Raw genomic sequence first — 6,786 nt, forward strand, 5'->3', positions numbered from 1 at the left:
TATCCAATAAATAATTAATTCAACATACTTATATTTTATTTTTGAACACCCTATATATGTAAAAATTTGTGTTTATTTCAGTTTATATGTGTAGTATACGTAGGACTATTTCTGTAAACTAACTTAAATATCCAGTTTTTCATTGTCAGACTATGTATAAATCTTGATTTTTACAAATTTTTGTTTGTTAATAACACTTTTTTATAAGCAACGAGCGACGATTAAATTAGAAGAGAAAGTTACTCAGAATTATGTCCTTGATAACATATGTTAAGATCAAGATCATTGGGGCTGGGTCCCCTATTCGCTATATTTACCGAAAGAAAAACTGCGATAAGAACCGCACTTCACTTTCTTACTAAAAAAAAATTGTCTTGTTTATTCTTATGCCTAAATCAATATCTTACACACCAATTAAGAAGTAATAAATACATAAAAGAAAAATAAAGTTAATATGAGGAAGATAAGGAGGATAAAGAAAAGAAGGAAAAAATGTCTTATAACACGCAATCTAGTTGTCTTCTGAGAAATTAAACAAAATTACACGTAGTGTCTTTGGCAAGAAGACATATCACAGAATTTAATGAGCTGAATCCGCGAGCAATGAGAGATTCCGAAGAGAGAAAGACTGTTGATATTCGAACCAATGACCAGCACTGTTATTTGTCCTTGTTACTGATAATATTCGTTCACAATAACCAAATGAGAAGTTTCCGATACAGATTAATGATGATTAATAATAATTAATCACGCTGAGAATCGAACCGATGAACTGTACAATTGATCCGAACAAAGAACCGCTAATTAATCCGAGACGTAGGCCGGTACAAACTGCGACACTTGTTGCTAGAAACGGTTACTCACGGAATGATCGAGAATCTCAGGAATGGCCGATATCGATGTAGGAGCACAGAAAGGATCATGAGAGCGCGGTTATTATTGATTGATATATTAGCGGTGAGGCTGGTGGTATCGATAAAACAGGCATCGGGATTAGGTCAAGGCTGCGGAGAGTAAGGAAGAAGGATGCGTGAGAGAGAAAATGAGAGAGAATGAGTGAGCGAATGAGAAGCCGTTTAGGAGATTGATTCGAAGGAACAATATTTTTCCAACAATATATAGGGTGTCTGATAAAGATTGTGCCAACGCTCATGAACAGGTAGAGCACAGTGAACTGAATAGAAAAGTCCTGTACCATTTTTTTCTGTAACGCTTAATAAAGGAGATATTATTGAGTAAAGTGTGGTCAATTAGCGCCAACTTTTAGCAGGACGCGGTGAGCAGTGTAGCCAGATTGCCCACGCTAGCAACGCGCAACCGTAGTGGAGGGGCTGACATACACAAGCGCGAACCGCGTACGTGTGAGCTCGGCGCTTCGACTAGCTTCGGATAGCAGAAGAGGACAGATATACTGTTTTCTCTTGTGTATGTCAGCCCCTCCACTACGGTTGCGCGTTGCTAGCGTGGGCAATCTGGCTACACTGCCGCCTATGCGCGGACCAATGTTATTCTCTCTTTGGACGGAGTATAGAGAAGCATATGCAATGCGCGATACTCTTTTGTCATACTTTATGACAGCAGCTGGGGAAGTTCCTTGGCAATATGAGTACATACAACAACATCACGATGTTGCTCTCGACGTATGTATCTTAAAATTTACAATTGTATCGTTTTCCGTACATTTTTATATATATGATGATTAATTGTTTTATATTTTGTGGTAAGACACAACAATATGAAAAATACTGTAAATACACTTTTGTATGCAAAAAATAAAATAAAATCTTTTATTGGAAACCAAATAAACTTTTATTTCTAATAAACTACAATGTAATTAAAATTAATGCATCCCAATATTAAATAACAAAATTAAAATTGAAATTAAATATAATAATGAATAAAATATATAATATATACTAAAATATGAAATAACGGAATTAAAGTTATAAGTAAAATAAATGAAAACTATAAGGATATGAAAATTAAGGATTATTGCGTGAACAGAAATTATACCTTGAGATTAGGTTAATTTGGATTTTGAAAAATACAAGCAACTCCATAATTTTTCGTTTTAACTCGCTTTTGTGTGGTTCTGTTGTCATTTGAAGCTCCGCTGTAACGAGTTTTCCAATGAGAACATCTGAATCGTTCTCGTTTATCGGTTTCCTCCGGGAACACACTTCACCTGCCATTGTACTTAGTATATTGTTCATCTAATGGAACGCTGTTTCCACCGGGTCAATTTTCCGCTTTTTAAAAAGCCCTCTGATGGTTCCTTGAAAAGCAGGACGTTGTTGGATGGACCATATTCGATTTCTCTATCTCCAAAACAGATGTTTGGCACGAGAATGAGGAAGATGTCGATGGCTGCAAAGGAATTTTGAAATTCGTTTTATATTCTCTTAGAAGTTTTACATTTTCTTATGGCGTTTTCGAATGTAGCACATTCAATCGCTTTGAGAGCGATTAATGATGTCATTGCATTGTCTCTGCCAATAAAAAATTTGAATTCATAGTAAAATATAGTGATTAATTGATCCGGGTTGGATTAACCCGTTCATTAGAAAACGTTATTAGAATCAATTGATTACATACGATTCAAAATTACTCACTAGTGAAGTTTCTTCAGTTGCTGCAGGTGGCGTACGACGTAGCAACGGCGAAGGTGACCGTGTCTGGAAAGTTAAAAACATCGATTAAATGTAAATATCATTTTGTACATTTTTCCATTAATTTAAAATTACACTCACGTCATGATCCAGTTCCAAATATAAAATAGGCTGATTTCTTTCGACGTCGATGTATGCAGTGAGTGCTGGCCGGATGTTGAAGCTGGTGTCTTGTACTGTAACGTGAGTAAAAGTTTTCAAAACACATTTCTCAAGTAAGATAACATTAGTAAGAAAAAAGAAATACATTAGAGTAGTCATTGATGGATATTTCATGGTTGTCCTAATAAAGAACCATTGAACATTGGGTTTTCAATGACGCCCCACTGATATCGTTCGGCCCAGATGGCTTCGTAAAGTTGACATTAGAAAAGCTTCTAAAATGATAAATTGTTGTTAAATATGCTGAATTGTTCGAATTTCCTAACACATCTATGACCATTTGAAGAAATAAATGAAACAAACCTTCTTTGGGTTATATGTCTTCCCAAGAAAGTGAGACTCTCATATAACACCCATTTTTGTTTCGTAGGCTTTTCGGCTCCACTCCTCGTCTCTTGCTCCCGCAATTGCCTCTCCTTGCTGAAGCGTTGGCGGAGACGTATCCATCGATTCTTGCACTCTGTAACTATATTATACACAAATGTAAACAACTATAATTATGATATATGTAAAACGGTAATAGAACGCGGTCCTACACCGCTCATGAGACGGAATAGAGACTGAAAAGCAGAAGGGCTGTCTCTGAGACTGCCAGTTAAGAATTAAAATTTACCTACGTGTAATACTTAGAACAATGGCAATTTCTGTGCACGCATTCTCCTTTATTGTCGTATTCTTATAATTTTCTACAGTTTTATCATAAAGATATGAGAGAGCACAAACCATATCAATTAATAATTCATCATCAAATTTCATGTATTTATTAAATGAGTTTTGATCAAATGCATCTAGTTCGTCATCCAGACCATCTTCTTCTTTTTTGTTCTCGAAACGACTTGAATAATCACGATGATCGAACATATTTGCTGCAAATAGAGTTAGTTGTTGTATACGACTACAACATATGCATACACGCGCCAAAAGTTCGTAAATACAACCTGAAAAATCCGAACGCTGTGATTGGTTAGGAACAGACAATAGACACAGAATTTCCAACATGATGGAAATTCTGTGTCTATTGCCTGTGTCACGGTCCATACTGCATTGATACAAGGATTCTCATATGTTGGAATTCTTTGTTCCTATTCCCTATGTTTATCTCCTGTTCCTATTACCTGTTGCCTGGCATTGTGCAAGGCCCTTTAGAAGCCCTTTTCGGGCCGATATCTGAGGCGACGCCCACAATTCCTCCACTACCGTTTGAGGCCCGACAGCCGAGCTGCCGATCGCGCGTGTAAGGCTGCGTTCGAAAATATCACCCGTGTGCACACGAGCGTCGTTCTATCTTTGTTATTTACTAAAAGTTGAACAAAGATAGAATGGCACTCGTGTGCACACGGGTGATGTTTCCGAACGCAGCCTAACGCTGTGCCTCAGGAGAGTCCCTATATAAAAAATATGCCTTAATAACATGCCCTCCACCAAATCGTCATACAAATTTTCCTTGCTAAATAATTTTTATTTTCATAAATAATTAAAAATTTCTATTATTAATATATTATATGTATTGCGACAACTTTTATTTCCGTATCGCGGCAGAACGATAGACGCGTCCGCCGTTTCGATCTCTCCGTCGCGCGGATGTACGTTGCGCCGACGAACAGGAGCTAATTCGCCGAACGGAAGATGCGGAATAGTCGTTGTCAAAAACAAAACGGAGTTAAAGATCCACGCGCCGGGTGGGAACGGGATGTTAAGAGTTTCGCGCGTACCGTGACGAGATCCGAGAGATAATCGCGAAAATCGAACTTGGGCACCAGATACGATCTTTCACGTATCAATTCGCGAATCACACGTAATAAGTGCAAAACAGGCGCGAAAGAATTTGTCGGAATTCGCCACAGGCTGACTAGCTCGCCTAACGGTAGAGGGGCACGGCGAGTGTTGTTCTAACGCGATAAGTTATGCAAGAAACGACAATTACGGAAACGATAAACACAACTGAAAAGAAACTCTTAAATTAAACAAAAGGAATAACAGGTTTATTATAATAGTGGGAGCCGAAGCTCCTTGGAGAGTAGCAATGATAAACCGCGCGGATATTCGGCTGCGGTAAAAGAGAAAAACGCGGGCGAGATTGGGTGTTAGACGCGGGGCGCGAATCCCCGGAATGTACGCCGAAGCCGGCCCGGAATATCGGTCGGAATCTTCTCGCTCGGCGTTAACTACATCACGTACCGCGGGGTTGACAAATAATTAGTTGCGACGTTAATCCGAGTGATGACCCGATCCGCTCAACAATTTCGATCAGTTGACGGCGAACGTATCGCCCGTTATTATCACCAACTATTACTACACAACTTAATACTAACAGGCAATTAACGCAACGCGAACATGCTTTGATACGGACAGACGTGATACGCAGTGTCGAACACTCAGCACACACGCACGCAATCCATGCAAGAATCGCGAGGAAACTCTCACAAACCACAGACATAACACATCGAATTTACGCGGTTCACACTCTCGCGCAACCCGTACAATAATCGCGAAAGAAATTCGCACCAGACGTGCACGCAAAGTTTAGACGCGAAGATTCGTAAACGACATAAAAAAAGGACGTTTCTTACGCGACCGACACACACACTCGGACGACCGACATACAACACGAACGAGACTTAAACGTGCGAGAAATACAATATACAACGCAAATACAATATACGGAATCCGAATCTCCAGAGAGACGACACACGGTTTATTAAAAACACGAGGTAATGTCTCGATCCGCAGAAACCGATACTCTCGAGGCTTCGGGGCTCAGATCGCTTGACGATGTGGCCGTGACGCAAAAAATTACACTAACGAAGCGGGCTCAGCCCGTACACTAAAGCACGAAATCACGGCATGAAATCGACGACAGAACGATATAATCCTGGGCGTGATCGCGCGTGGCTATTTCGCGGGGGATAACCTCGCCGGCACAATACTCCCCTAGGGCTGCCACGGGCTCGACCGTCGACGTCCTCTCGTCCGGGCCCGTTCTTTGAACGCCGGAATATCCTCTCCGATCGCTCACGCAGCAACGCTCTCGAAAACCGCTCTCGTCCAAAACGGTCCTCTTGCTCACTTCTAACTCGCACGCAAGCTCACGCCAGTCTGACCCCAGGATGTGCGCGATCTAGGATCGATACCACGGGGCCAGCAGGGGCTGCGCACTCGGAGTGCGTATTACCGCGACCAATTACGCGCTACCACGCGCGGTGACCGGCGGGCGGCGCGCTCACGGTCGTATCGGGGGTGGCGCGCCCCCGGTATTTCAAACCATAATTTGCTGGGGCCTTTTCCGCGGGGCCGTCGCGGGGTCCCGGGCGAACGGCTTGGCCGGAAGTATCGTTGCAACCCTCGCGGCTGTCTTCCTGGGGCCGAGTCACGCCATCGAGCGCATTATTGCAGTCCCTCTACGGGGACCGGATTCGCACGGATCCTGGGTCCTTGCGCGAGGATCCTTTTGCTGTCTCGTGTCGCGCATCACGGGTCCTGATCCCGTCGTGACGTAGCTAGACGTTAGATGCTTTGAATTCCTGGATTGCTGGCTCCTTGCCCCTCGAAGGTCGTCCTGGATCGACGATTGTATTTTTCGTGACGCTTCAACGACTTTCCGCTCGTTCTTCCGATGAGGCTCCCAAATCAAATATTCATATGACAAAAGAAATAACAAACGAAATTAATATAAGGCACGAAATCTCGATTAATAACGCCTCTCTGGAGACAACGGTACGGTTCTCGCTATGTTTTGACTGGCGTGGCCCTTTAATCCGCGCTTTGCGATCGAAGAGGGATTCGGCGGACGCGCGCGAGACGGCAACGTCACAGTATATGTAATCTATTGTACACATATATATGTATATATTATATATGTTATAATAATATATTTTAGACAGTAATATATAATAATTACAATTCTGATAATAGCTTTCCATTAGTGATAGGACTACTGGGGAAACTACTCTAGTAG

The 6,786-nt window shown here is 41.6% G+C and overlaps 1 long non-coding RNA gene and 1 pseudogene across 1 annotated transcript; both read right to left on the minus strand.

The window, feature by feature from the left end:
• The window catches only part of LOC115239331, a 7,899-nt pseudogene extending 5,707 nt beyond the window's left edge, over positions 1-2,192 (minus strand).
• A 565-nt stretch (positions 2,193-2,757) lies between these two features.
• On the minus strand, positions 2,758-3,278 carry LOC115239330. Its single transcript, XR_003884621.1, has 3 exons — positions 3,135-3,278; positions 2,917-3,046; positions 2,758-2,845 (listed from the first exon to the last, which is right to left on the minus strand). It is a non-coding gene; the product is annotated as an uncharacterized LOC115239330 (long non-coding RNA).
• Positions 3,279-6,786: the final 3,508 nt, after the last annotated feature.

Source organism: Formica exsecta, unplaced genomic scaffold (genome assembly GCF_003651465.1).
Source record: "Formica exsecta isolate Colony F162 unplaced genomic scaffold, ASM365146v1 scaffold371, whole genome shotgun sequence".
Taxonomy (NCBI): domain Eukaryota; kingdom Metazoa; phylum Arthropoda; class Insecta; order Hymenoptera; family Formicidae; genus Formica; species Formica exsecta.